General features: G+C 36.1%; 1 pseudogene; it reads left to right on the forward strand.

Moving 5' to 3' along the window:
• The first annotated feature begins 8,616 nt into the window (after positions 1–8,616).
• On the forward strand, positions 8,617–11,793 carry LOC122144605 (annotated as a pseudogene).
• The last annotated feature ends 1,330 nt before the right edge of the window (positions 11,794–13,123 follow it).

The following is a 13,123-nucleotide window of genomic DNA, read 5'->3' on the forward strand; positions in this document are numbered from 1 at the left end:
TGAATCCCTTCGGGTTCTCCAGCGTCTGGGTTTTACCGGGCCAAGCCCCCCCCCTGACCCCCGGTGGTGGGCCCCCTCCCCACTGTGGCTCACTCCCCGCTCAAACATTCATTTTAGTCTGTTCCCCCTTGTCCAGACTCTAAATTACAAACAAAAACACAGTGCATCAATGTAGGGCACTTCCTTTGGACATTTGATTGAAACAATGGGTTTTAAAAAGTCACAAAATGCTGACTAAAATAATTGGTTCTCAACCTTTTTTTACCCAAGACACCCCCTTTTCTAAAACAAAATTCCCCCTCTATCTTAGCTGTTTTGTACCCCTGGTAGTTCTTTTTAACCAAATTTATAATTCAAAATTGTTGGTTTATTGTTGTACATGTTTTTTCATCTTTTTTTTTTTTCCTTTTATTTAATTGTTTGGGTTTTTGCTCAATCGGTATACGTAAACAAAGGGAATTTTTTTTTTTTTTTTTTTACCTTCAGGGCTTCTTCAAATTTCCCTGAAAAAAAAAAAAAAAAAGCTCCAAACAATGCTATAAAATATTCTTGATGTAAAAATTTACGTTTTATTTTACACCGTTAAGACATTTTACATTCGTTGACTGATATAAACAAAAATACACAAAAAATTTTTAATTAACTAATACTTGATAATAATAATTTTGCATATATAAGGGTTTTGATGTTTTTCATTGAAAAAAGCCAAAAATTACAAAACGGTGCCGTACAGAAACAGAAGCAATCCACAAATGTTTAATTCTTCAAACCTCACCCTCTTCATTCTCCCTCATGTCGAAATATGGGCAGTTGTAAGTGCACAGGCCAAAAGGCCTGCTTACCTGAAGAATAAAAGACAGCAAAGACTATAGAATACATAAAAAGGGGCTTTGCCAAACTACTTTTTTTACGACAAACTTGTTTTAAAGAAATTTATTTTTTTAAAAATAATACTTGATTCTAAATTTTTGAATAATGACCGTTACCTCTCAGCGAATCGGAACCTCTCAGTCTCATTCCCCAAGGGTTTTGCCCTGTTTTTTTCTCCGCGGTCTCCACCAAGTAAGGTAAATGAGTAACTTTCACCTCAAAATTATCATCTTACATTAACACTTGTAATGGTAGAAAGTAGCCTTGTAATAAGTGGATAATTTTACAGGGCGTTTTTTTTTAAAAAACCCGAACGGCTAGTATATTTAAGGGCCACCACCCGGCCCATGGCGAAAGTCCCAAAAGCTGACTGAACGTTTTTTTCCGAACTGACCAAAAAAAGATTAACCCCACGCTTTGGGAAACAGGCTACCCGAAAGACATTCGCTTGAAACAGATTTGATAGTTAGTAATGATTAAAACCTGATGAGCTACACACATGGACAAACACTTGGGTATCTAAAGCGCCTATCGTGCTGTGTAGTAAGGGAGCTTGTTAGGTTTTGAGACCGTGCGCGACTCAACATTAACTAGGAGCTTAGCACTGGGATCTACAGACGTGACAGGTGTTCCCCCTTCACCACAGGGGGTGGCCCAAACCCCGTTGTAATTAAAAGGGCTAGGGCGATGGAAGATCTGCCCCCCGTCGGATAAAAATAATTAAAAAACGTTAAATTTTTCCCCTTTGATGTAAATATGGCTGCTATTTAAATTCATTGGGCTTTTTTGGATCAAAATGGTCGCTTTGGCCCATTTCCTTTTTTAAATGATTAACCCCTTTTGCAGTGGTCAGACTGACATCCCCCCCCCCCCATCATCCTCTGCTTACCTGCTGGCCTCCATGGGCCTTTTCCCCGCTCTTCGTCCCCGAGCCGGACATGAAACCCCCTTCCCCATTCCCCCCCGGAAATTCAATTTAAAATTGATATATAGAAGTCCATGGCTCGAGTACTATTTAAGGCGTTGCTGATAGCTGAAAATGAAAAAAGCCCCGGTGGTTACTGGGGCCCCCGGCCCTTTCCCGAATTCTTGATCAAAATGGTCCTTTCTGTTTAAACGCGACGTAAACAACCCCCTGCATCAGCTACGGGGAAAAAGCCTGGGTCACTCAAAACGAAACAATCCACTGGGGCGGGGGTGTTAAATGGATCAAAAGGGTAAAACCGTGATTGTTAACGTAAATATTTCTTGACACTATTTCAAAAATGTTTTTTCGTTAAAATTTGTCCAAATAATGATAATAAAGAGTAAAGTTGGGTTAGTGTGTGGTGAAGGAAAATAGCCCCTTTCATTTAAAACCCCAACTGAACTGTATGCTTTTCTTTTTAGCGCAAGTTTCTGATTGGTCAACAAGCACCTGCCGTCGTATGTAATACAGCTATGACGTCAGCGTCAGTAGATTTTGTTTTTTGTTGCATAGCAACGTTCTGTTACGTCAAAGAATAGAATTGTCTCTTAATGAATTTGCTACTGCATGACAGAGGTGTTGTTTTTGTTTTGGATTTATTTAAAGATGATGGTACTATACTGGAGTATGAAGATAGATCTTTTAATTCTGTCATCAAAAGTTTGTCTCCAAGTTATGTGCTTTTATTTATTTGTTTATTTATCTATGCTGATGACACTTAACTCCAGGGCCGGTGTTCTGTCGATTTGTTCTACCCTTTTTTTCCTCCCCACTAAAACAGTGGGTAGTACTTCGACAACGAAAAATCTACTGTAAAGTTATGGTTTATTAATGTCTACACCTACCCCCAACCAAACCCCCCTTTTCATAATCAAAAAAAGTAATTATTTTTTTGTTATATTGGGGTTTTACTAAAGGGGAAAAAGCTACAGGGGAAAAAAAATTTTTTTCTCCAATTAGTTGTGTTTTTTTTTTAAAGTCTACACCTACCCCAACCCTAACCTACCTTTCATAATGCAGATACAAAAAAACATTTTTTTGTAGAAAAAGGGGGATATTGATAAGGGATCGAGTAAACCCCCGGGGGAAAATCTGGGGGGGGATAAAATGTCAGGACTCCCCAAGACTTTATGGGGGACTAAGCAGAATTTTTTGGGGGCCCCCCAGGTGCCACCAGTACGACAGATTATTGTCAATGTTTTATTTTCACGCCCTAAAATCTAACATTTTCAATTTATTTGTTGCACTGTGTTGCTATACATTATATTACTTTACCCTTCTCGATTTTAATTGTAACAGTAGCAAAACCCACAAGAGTGGTTTAGATGTTAATTTAAGCTTTAACATTCAAAGTCTTACAGTACTAATTGGAATTCTTAATTTTGGGGGGACTGAAAAGTGGCTAAATAATCCAGCAGACAATGCATTTTCTGGGAAAAGAATGTTATTCTAACAACATAAATTATTAAACACATCTAAAACAAAAAAAAATCTTAATCCCATAGCTAATTGAGGTGTAATTTATGTTGGAATATAGCAAAAATAGCAAGACCCCAAAGGGAGGCTAAGGTAAATAATGTTAAACTGTTATCAGTACCAATTTTATGAAACAGAATTGTTTTATTACAAAAATATATACCCAGGAAAGTTATTTTAAAACAGAAGACAAAAAGCACAATCCCCAAACCAGCTAAGTAAAATAGTATAATATATTAAGGGTGTCATGGCTATTTCACATTATGTTTAATCAAACGGGGAACTTCCCCAAAAACAAAGAAGATACCCTACCTACAGTAGGCTGTGCTAATTAACTTTGGCTGGCACTGGGCCCGAAACCACACACTCAGTGCTATTCATTTTTCACAACCCGTTTATTTTTTGGGCCCCGACATTTAAATAAAGGGTTTCAAATTTAAATACTGGGGAAAAAAAAAAAAGTTTTTTTAAAAACAAAACTGATTTCTTTTGGAAAAAGTAATAATAAAACCCCTTTTAATTTAAATTTTACAACATGTTTTTATTTTTCCCTAAAAACCATAGGTAACCATAAAGTTTATCTGTTTTTTCTTACGTTCACTGGCCACTTACCCTTTATCTATTTTGGGAGAAATGGGGGAATTACCAAAGATGGTAATCTGACAGATCCACACTTGGGGAAACATCCTCGTCTTAAAAATCAAAATAACATGGTCATTAAGGTTGTTTTAAAAGACAAAAAAAAAAAAAAAAATTCCCGCGTCCCTTATGGAAATAAAAAATATATGTATAAACTTATTTTTTTTTTTAAAACGGATAGTTTCCGGTTCCTTTTAAATTTTGATTGGTTGGGGGGCCCAAATTTTAAAGCTGTTTTTAAATTACTTTTACAAACATACATCTTTGTTTACAAACTGTGTGTTGTCGGCAACCCCTTTTTTTGGAACCCCAACCCCTTTTTGAGGGCCCAAAGGAAAATTGTTTGGGAAAATTTTAATTAATATTATTCAAATTTAAATTTTCTCTTTTTAATTTTTTGAAACCTTACTATTATATGGAAAAAACCCCTTTTTTTTTAAAAGTATGAAGCCCGTGAAGCCATGGTTTTTTCCCGTGAATTTTAACTGCTAAGGGGGGTTGTAGGCACCCCCGGCCCATTTCTTTCCAAAGGGCCCTTTAAAAAATTAAAAAAATTCACTTTTTCCCAAAACCACAACTTCCCGGGGGGGCCCTTTTTTCAATTAAACCCCTTGACATAATATGTCACAAAAAAAATAAAAAATAATGAAAATGAAAATCCAAGGGGTGTCATTTCATGTAAATCTCGGCCCTCCCTTTTCCACCAACCCCTCTCCCTACCTCCCCATTCCATCCCCCCGATAATCCCGGCGTGCTTGGTTGGGACCGCCCTTGCAAATTTTTTATCAAGAAGCAGGCCCTTTTTTCAAAAAAACTCAAACTCCTTTTTTCAATTTTTCCCCTACTTTCGTCTTTGATTTCCCGCCAGTTCTATCAAACCTTTACAATTAATCCCGAACTTTACAAGATTAATTTTAAGAGCCTAAAAAAAATCAGTCACACCCCCTTTTTTATCAATTTGCCTGCTCAATGCTGCTTGCATAAAATTCAAGGCATTGTGTTTTGCCTCAAAACCACCCTTACCTTTAAATTCAACTTCAACTTATTGCCCTCTAATTTCGTTCTGCATAAACGTCGCTGTGTACCATCCCAAAGAAGCACAAAATCCACTTTCTGACTTTTAAATGAATGTTTCCCCCTGGTGGATGACCTGCCCAACTCAATCCCAGCATCTTAAGATTCGGCTAAAACCTCTCTTCCATCTTTATTTGACCCTCTACTCTAGCACTCTCTCTTCTAATTTTATTCTTTAAAAACTTGTTTAAACCTTACTCTATTTTTTTACTAACTTGTTTCTTATTAAAAAAATAGCTTCTCTAATCTTTTGTATCTATTTGTGTTCCTTTAATTAATACACAATTAACAAAGCAAAAAAACACTAGCTTCTTCTTTCTTTCTTTTGTTTTTTTGTATTATATTAAAAAAACTTTTTAATCTAACTGAGACTTGTTTAGCACTTGCATATCTTTGCTCTCTTGTTGATTTTGGTTGCTTCCATTGTTCTCTTTGTAAGTGCTTTGGATAAAAAGCTGCTAAATGACTAAATGTAATGTAAATGTGACAAACTCTTATTGGATGAAGTTTGCTTCTTGATAAAAATATAGCTTATATATAAAGTCAGAGTGTTACATTATTCAGAGTATATACATCCCCTAGGTGTACATTTTTCTAGACCAATTTTACTTGTCAAACTAAAGTTACTTCCTGAAAAAATTCTGCATTTCTAAGAAAATCAGAGAGGTACATTTTAAATATTTCCATAATGTTTATCAACAGAAACTCCCAAAATGCTTTATTTTTTTAATTTTTCTAACTTATGTGTATTCTGCTTAGTTGAGGGAGAAACTTTTACTTCATTTATTCACTGCAAGTAGGTTAAAATCTCTTTGGGAAAACGTAACTTGTTATTTATCTTCTTTTTATAAAATGTAATTTAAAATTTTTCACTAAGAAAAATATATTTCTGTATTTTTCTGTGGCAGTATATGAATCTTGTTATATTTGTTTATTTATTTATTTATGTATTTTTTTGCATTTATAAATTTTTTATTCATAAAACCAAATTTTTCAACGTGTTACGTAGATTTGATGTCTTTTTTGCAGAGATTTGGATAGGTGTTTTAGGTGAAAGCAAATTAAAATCATATAGTGGAAAATGTCTGAGTTGTTGCATACTATATGCAAGTTTGTCTTTTTTTCAGCATAACAAAGTTTTTTCTCTTCATTACTTGTTAGTAAAAAAATTTTTTCGAAAAGTTCTTTGTGATCTGTCAGTTTCTCTATTCTTCTTTTAAAACATCTGTTCACTGTATCACTTTGTGATCACTGATCAGTTGGATAATATAGATAATATAATCAATAAACTAGTATGTGTGTCTATATGTTTATTTTTCATTTGTGTTTATTTTAAAGTTTACTGAGGAAAAAAAAAATCTTTTTTTTCCAAGTAAAATCCATGGCACAAAAATTTTGTGACCAACAGGGGGCACCAATTGCAATACAATTTTTTACATAAAAAAATCCCCACTCTTTTGTCCTCCCCCTGTGATGGGGGCCCATTGCAAAAATAGAGTTCACACAAGAGATGTTTAAACATGAGAAAGTTAAAACAGGTGTGATGCAATCAGACAGACGAGACCAGGTCAACACACAGAATCTCCAGGTCACACAGAACATCTGCAGTTCAAATGTGCAGCACGGACTTGTGATTTTTACCCTTAAGTCTGCCCTGCAATTGGCGTATTGGGACTTCCAAAAAAAAAAAAAAAAAAAAAAAACATTATCCTGAGACATTAGAGTATGGAGTAATTTAATCTGCGACGGCAAAACCAGATTCAATACAAGAACTTTTTGCAGCTAAGATTTAATGTCACGTTGACCATATTCAATTAATAATAAAAACAGATTCAATTTCAGTCCTATGATTCTGTGGTAGAAACAAAATGTGTTTTTCCTGAATCATAATCTTTAGCTATAATTGTAAATATAAATGGTGTAGTATAATTTAACAACCTTAGCTACATTAATATCTTTGCATTTTATTTCATTGCAAACACTCACCGTGTAATTACCACTTTTCTGGTATTATTTGAAACTGAAATAGACAAAAATATATATTGCTCATGGAGAACATTTGGAAATTGTCAGAATAGGATCATACAACTGAGTGAAGAGTTAATACAACAGAATGAAGAGTTAACAAGGGAGCAAATCTTGTTCAGTAGCTATGTTTATGTAAGCATGACTGTGCAATAGTGTAATTTAAGTAAATGTCTCAGGGAACCCTCCTGTTTGTTATCTGATTTCTTGGCCAGTATTTTCTCTTCCCCTAATAAAATTATCTAAACATCCTTTAAACAAGATGTAGCCTACTTATATATATTGCACTTTTGCATTTGAAGCTTTTATTTAGTACAGTGTCTACTGCAATTTTGTTTAAATGGTATCTTCAATCAAATTTATTGAGAATTACTCACAAAAAAAAATGCTCATTTGGGTAGATGAATAAACTGCATGGGTCCTTTCAATAGGTATTTTGTAAAATTTCCCTGAAAATGGGAACTTAAAGAGATTGGCATATCTGAAATCATAAATCCAAAATAGGAACAAATGCTATCAGATTTTAAAGTCTTGTTCACTTTTTTTTTTGTTGTAACCTTTGTTTAAAGAATATTGTCTGTGTGGCATGGTCTGAATGAAGAGAGTATTTGTATTGTATTTTGACCCTCAGTTAAGAGAACTTAATTTGGAATGGTTACCCTAATTTTTCTCTGATTTTGTTCCGGGATTCAAAAGTGTTTTTTAAGAACTTATCATAAAAAAAAAGACTTTTCTGTAGTACTCACACCTTATCAAGAAATGAATTATTTTCCTTTAAGCACAAATGCGGGCATGTCCCAAAAAAACTGAGAACTGTTGAGGAACATTCCTTCCTCCCTCAATGGAAATGAAACTTAGATTTGAATGAGTGAAAACCAGGGAAAATGCTAATGTCTGAAATTCCACATGAGTGTTAAACCAGTGTTCATTTCACATTGCTTGTTGGGGTTAACATTGCTTAAATTTAATATGCTTTGGGTTTACACTTAGTCAATAGTATATGTAGTACTGATTTAGCTAAAATTATGTATGGTATGTATATGTATATGTATATATTTTTATAATATACCAAAAAATCAACATTTCCGGCCCTAGTCCATTAAAAGTTAAAAAGGATAAAAGATATACTAGATTCCAAAAGTCAAGAAACGTTCACATAAAAAACTACACCAATGCTTTTTTAAAAATTACAAAATTTAAATTAGAGTGCTGCTGGGAAAACCCACAAATTAAGTCACAAATTATACATTTAGGTTCATGCACATAAAATAGAACTGCAGGTGTAAAATGAATAAACATGATTGCATTAAAGCACTGAGGTCGTGTGTGAACTTTAGGGGAGCAGCTCATGTGGGGTGTGGTTATAACATTTACTACTAGCATACTGAGGTATCTGAGACCCATTCTGCACTCTCACGCTCGAGACGCGAGCGTTGCCTTCAAGCACAAAGAGATCTTGGTCGTACAAAAATGAATTCTCTTTAAAATACTTACTGATCTCTGGGACTTATCTCAGTATCTCAACTCGTGTTGATATGCTTAAATTCAAACGGCTTCCAAAATGTATGTCCCCCGCCCAGGATCCCTACAAGTCACACTCAGATAAAGTCTTTTTTCCAGACCTAACAGCAGAGGGTACAAGTCTGTCCCCCGGGCACTTCCCCAAAATCTCCCATTCGTTAAGCAAAGCCTCGGAGAATTTCCCCTTTTAATTGACCTCTCGCTGCCGAGGAAGGCAGATGTGCTGCGCTACTTGGATTCCAGCGGACAGAAGCCCGCCGCGAAGCGAGCGTCGTTGTGTTCTTGGCGAGCCGGTTACCTGAAGGAGTACGTGGTGGGACCGTTATCTGGGCACTGCAATATCGTGATGTTACTCAGAAGAAATACAATACCTCAGGTTACCCTTCACAGCCCGGACGGTGACAATCGGAGATGGGGCAGCTCTTCACGTTCCTCAGTCAAGTTTTCCAAAACCCGAAAAACCTTTGAGTGAAAGTTTTGGTATATCCAAAGAAAAAAGGAAACTGCTGCCGTTTGAAAGGGATGCCGAGAGGCATCAAAAGTGGTGACCGCAAGACCTGGATCTCTTTTTTCCGCGATTTCAGTGGCATGTACATCCATCCTGTGGGCTTCGAGATGCGTGATCAATCACGAAAGCAGCAACTCGTCGAACTGGACTGTTTGACAGGTTGTTGTACAACGGTCAATACTTTGACACCATTGATGAATTTATTGGCAAGATACAAAGCTAATAATTTAAAAAAGATAGTCTACAAAGAAATCCCAAAATCACGCTTCGCTGAAGCCAAGGAAGAAGCCTTCTGGTTTAGGACCACAGCAGTATTATCTTGAAGGAAAACGTTACAGCGTTAAAAACAACCAGGTGATTTATCTGGACTGGAGCTTCGCGTTTGGTTTTTAGCTCCTGACTGGGATGCGGGGGTTTGATGTTCGGTTTAAAGGAGAAAAGGTGGTACGAACTCACGTGCGGGGCGATTCTGTCTCGCTCTGTTACGCCTGGGGTGATCCTCACGAATTCCTGGACTCAATATTGGGATCGGTCGCTTCGCCCGAGCTCGTGCGTGGGGGGGACTGTCCGACGCCGCCACCCTTTAGACACCCACCGCTATATTGGCGCAACGTCACGCAGCGTTTCAGAAACTCCATCTGTGTTTTTGAACATGACATTGGACGACCTTTGCGGCGACACTTCTCAGATTTCTTTCATAATGGGTATGGTGGGATGGCAAACAGCGCTCTGGTGTTCCGCACTATTACTGCGATAGGGAACTATGATTACATATGGGACTTTATTTTCTATCAAAGCGGATCCGTGGAAGCGAGAGTTCACGCCACTGGCTACATATCATCCTCCTTTGGGGTGATGGAAAATTTCAGTACGGCCCCAGGTTGCAGAGAATGTCCTTGGAAATATCCACACCCATTTTATCAATTTTAAAGTCGACCTGGATATTTTAGGTAAGAGCTAAAATAAACAAGCACATTTACTAAAGTTACAGTAGGCCTAATTACTTTTATTTACAGTCACTTTAATTGCATTTTTTTCGGTGCATAGAGATATCAGCTGAACATTTCCAATAAATAAATAAACTTAGATGTTGACATGTTGGCGACATTCTGTCACGTGCGCCGTGTAGGTCACGTTAGCCTATATGGCAGCATTTTTATATTAAACAACGCATATGCTTTTTTAGCAAAATTTTGCTAAAACAATTCCAGAAAACCGTGAAAATATAAAAAGGGAAAAAAAAAAATCAGATCATTAATAAAGATACATGTGGCAGCTTGCCAGCCTGTTGCTCAGCTTGATTGCGCCATTGAGAGCAATAATAAGTCCCAGAAATGTCACCCACACCCTTATTTGTTTCTGGCTCTGAGAGTATTTCAAATATACAAAGATGAATGAAGTAAGTATATTGAGTGTTGTTGGCTCATCAGTATTTAGAAATCATATTTCATATTATCAAAATGATACTTTACCCAAAATATAAATTTAATGATATAGAGTCATTTTTTTGTGACGTATGGACAAATAACTTACATATTTCATTATGTCTTAACAGCATACAGATCTGGAACAATATGAAGGTAAATGATGACAGACTGTTTATGTTTTTTGAGTGAACTATCCCTTTAAGAATCTCACAAAAGGGGCTTTCTTTTTTTGGGCATGCACTGAAAATTATCACATAGAGCTGACAATATAGAAATTCCAAGTTTAAATTCTATCAGCTTGCGAAAAAATAGCAAAAAGGAGAATTAAAAAAAAAATTTTTTAAAAACACAAAACAGTTTTTTAAAAAAAACTTTCTTTTATAAAGGTGTGAAGAATATATTTCAGACTAAGACATGGTGTATAGGAAGTGCCATTACCATGGATGCCCTCAGAGAAATGAAAGATACCACAACTAGTGGAGCAGCAAATCAAGACAGAGAAAAGAAGCGATGGCTTCATGGTGTCAAAACACCCCGTTACCTTCATATAGCCAGTAATCAGACTAATCGGTTGGGGCCACCATCCGGCTCTTATAGGCTTCAGGTGGTGAGCTTTGCTGGAGATCCTCACCTCCCTGAGTGAGTCCACAGAGAGGTCCATGTCCTGGGCTCGGTAAGTCATGCACACAATACTGAGTGCATATGTATTATTTATTTAGCACAGCTGCTTTTCCATTTGCTTCTTTCTTTCTTCTAGGTATAAAGTTACTGCCAGCAAGCATAAGATGAAGAGCAGACAAGTAGCAGTCTGTACAGTCAAATTACATGTGGTCCCCCCTATGTTGACTTCAGCAAATATATTGAAGATAATGAGATGATAGGTAATGAGGTATTAATGGACCACTTAATCAGAATGTTTTTATTCATCAGATGATTTTATTTAATGCAAATAATGGCTTAAACTTCATTATTGTCTTATAAAGGTTTGGTTGCCTGGGTGACCCGTGGTTTTCCTACACACTCCCACCATGCAGAAAGGAATCAACAAACAAAGTTACTATAGGCAATGGTGGCGGTGTCATCCTTAGGCCGCATAACTAGGGTGGGTGTTTACGGGGTGACGATCCGTCCATCCACTCACTGATGGAGTGTATTTTCTTCCAGGCTCTGAGAGTGAGGTCGGGAGTACAATAACACCTGGGTGTCTTGGGGAAAACCGATCATGCCGTTCCACACTGGAGCCGTTCACTTATCCACAGGGCTTTGAGAGGTGGGTTGAAGTTTGATTAGGGATCATAATTGTCGATTGTAACTATATGTATGCTGTTACAGTCCTTGTTAAAACATTTGCAGTAAGTATATATCCATCCTCACGTCACTTATAGTCGTATTTTGACCAGCAGTTTTCCCCCTTGCTTTTGTAGCTTTTTATGTACAATATTATGAACAGTTGGTTAGCGGACCATGCTTGTAATGAGTGTGATTTCGTTCAGACTCGTAAATTAGCATATTAGTTATGTATATCCTGCCTTTCTTTATGTATTATTTTTTGTGATGGCCTTTACATTATACTGTGTAAACGCTTATCTAAGAGAGAGAGATTTAGAAAACTGAAATAGATTGATAAAACACCCTCACCGAATACACTCTTATTTTTTATGAAAATGTTCATCGATGTAATAAAATGTGAAGGGTGACCAACTATATTGTTTTCTTTATGTTTGTTGTTGTTGTTCTTGTAGTAAGTTTCTTTCATGCTTTCATTTTTAAAATGTGCATAATTGTATACAAGGCTTATAATTATGCTGTTAATAATAAGTCTTGTTTGTCTGCTATTTTAAATGCTCAAGCTCTTTAAAGTCAGTCTGGATTCTGATTGGCTGTCAATGTTTTTTAATGGTTCATTAGCCAGAAAAACATTTAATTTTTCTGAAAGTGATTTCAATGATATCTTTTACACTTGTGTTATGGGACTATTCTCACAGAGTTAAGGTCCTGGTAGACAAAAAAAACACCGAGTCCAAAATTTTCTTTATAGCGTTTTTTTCTTCTTCTTCTTTATTTGTCATCCTTTTTCTATCAAAAATGCGTGTTACTGGATGCAAAGAAAACAGAAAATCGAACCTGATCCAAATTATTTTTATGACGGACTAAAGTTTCGAGGTTACTTTTATTTTTTAACATGCAGAAAATTCAGACGTACAAAGCTTTGGAATCAGTGTGCCATGGGCTTTTTAGACCCGTTATGAAAACTTTATAGATTTAGCGGTCATCTTTTTGTGTGGAACGGCTTTAGTTCTCACTCAGAAATGAGACATCATCATAAACGAAGGAGTACAGATTTATTTTATGGGTTTTTTTTTTATTTATTTTGTTATCAATATAAATCACCAGTCTGGATTTTATCTGCAGTATGCAGTAAGGAAAAAATAAATTGGATATAAGCATTTTCATGTCCATGCTTCAAGCATAGAAATGAACAGTTACATGTTACTTATGTTTTAAACAAATTGTTTGTTTGAAACAAACAATCAGTTTTTTTTGCACCAGAACAACCTGCATAAAAACCAATGTTTATGCAAATGTTCTAATCTGTATGCTGTTATTTGTTCTGTG

This window comes from Cyprinus carpio, unplaced genomic scaffold, assembly GCF_018340385.1.
Source record: "Cyprinus carpio isolate SPL01 unplaced genomic scaffold, ASM1834038v1 S000006738, whole genome shotgun sequence".
NCBI lineage: Eukaryota > Metazoa > Chordata > Actinopteri > Cypriniformes > Cyprinidae > Cyprinus > Cyprinus carpio.